Here is a 1,688-nt window from a genome sequence, read left to right as displayed (position 1 = left end):
AGTATGTGGAAAATAATGTGTTTTTTTAACCTTAAACCGCATAAACACATTTCATTACACCAAATACACAAAATAATGTTCTTTTTAGCAACATCATATGACCCCTTTAAGGAAGGTATTATGACTACAATAGTTCAGAGTTCTGAAATTACAATACAGGTTATTTAATTTTTGGACCGGATTTTATCATCCTTTTGTGAAAATAAGAAGATGTGTATATAATTATTCTCAACCAGTAATTTACTGTATTATTTATTTTCTATAATACAAATATATCATTTTTATATTAATTTTATTATATAAATGTAATTTTTCAACAAATGAACCATAAATCTGTTAGAATAGTCCTAAAATATAGACTTTATTAGTGTGACATAATGTATCATTAGAATAGACCATGTGTTTCATTAAATCCTGGGGCCAGTTGCATAAACTTAGCCACCATCTTAAGACTGTGAAATAAATGTGTAAAATATAGTTCGACCAACTAGCAGTTGCCAAAGGGTAATCAGTTTTACTTTTCCAATACAAATAAGACCAATCTACCTTTTCATAACTGAATTTAAAAAGCTATGACCAGTCTTGAAGAAAAACAATTAGTTGACTAACTTTTTAAGACTAGTCTAAACCGTTTATGCAACCGGCCCCTGTTTTATAACTTGACCATCTTTTGTCTTGAAGAGGACATATTTGTTGCATATCGCTTTGTTATAATAGCACAGTTAAGTGCAGCCTGATACACAGTGATATAATGCATTTATAGAAAATAACTCTATGCAAAAGCCAAGTTTGTGCTATATGAGCAGCAAGATTCTCCTAGTATTCCAGACATGTTACCTGATACTGAACTTACGCTGATCTTCTTAAAGCTCCTCGTGTTCCTCCTCTGACGTCCCTTATTTCTCATAACCCCCTGTTGTGTTTCTGGTGCCCTCCCTCACACCTATAGATAGAAAGAGGCCTGTATAAATAGCTATATCATCATAAACACAGAGAGACAGACAACAAAAAGAGAGAAGGTGAACAAGGTAATACATACTCTTTATGATTTAAGTTCTAAGTCCTAATATTGATGTTATTTATTTATTTTGTTTGTTTATTTGTTTAGGGTTTTCTTTATTCTGAAATTGTGTAAAATTTTATTTAGATACACACACACACACACACACACACACACACACACATATATATATATATATATATATATGTATTACAGAGCTGGGTAGTAACTGACTACATGTAATCTGGATTACGTAATCAGATTCCAAAAATTAAGTACTTGTAATTAGATTAAATTACATTTAAAAATACAAAAAAAAATAATTGTCAGCCAAATCTCGTTTGCCTAATATATTTATTTGAAGTCCCCCTGAGATTTGAAGGTAATAAATTAATAATTTAGTATCACATTCGCAAGTTCACGGATCTCTGACTTGGTTAATGGTCACATGACATGCAGGTAAACATGTTATTGTTAGTGTTTTATTTTGATTGTTGTTATTTTAAAATTATTTATTTTAATTTTACATTTTTAATGATTTAATTATTAGCTTTTCATTAAACTCACAAACCCCCTGCAGTTCCTTTACAAAAAAAAAGAAATCTTGACGTAACATAATGTTTAGTGCCCTTCATAATGTTAATAACATGAAATGTAATATATATATATATATATATATATATATATT

At 29.4% G+C, this 1,688-nt stretch overlaps 1 protein-coding gene across 1 annotated transcript in view; it reads left to right on the top strand.

Moving 5' to 3' along the window:
- Positions 1–1,005: 1,005 nt before the first annotated feature.
- Positions 1,006–1,688, top strand: part of LOC107691696 (zona pellucida-like domain-containing protein 1) — a 6,922-nt gene continuing 6,239 nt past the window's right edge. The window contains exon 1 of the mRNA XM_016490477.1: positions 1,006–1,028. The gene's annotated coding sequence lies outside the window, so the exon portion shown is untranslated. The remainder of the gene's footprint in view (positions 1,029–1,688) is intronic.

Source organism: Sinocyclocheilus anshuiensis, unplaced genomic scaffold, assembly GCF_001515605.1.
Source record: "Sinocyclocheilus anshuiensis isolate Anshui unplaced genomic scaffold, SAMN03320099.WGS_v1.1 scaffold186, whole genome shotgun sequence".
NCBI lineage: Eukaryota > Metazoa > Chordata > Actinopteri > Cypriniformes > Cyprinidae > Sinocyclocheilus > Sinocyclocheilus anshuiensis.
This window is presented reverse-complemented; position numbering and strand designations above follow the sequence as displayed.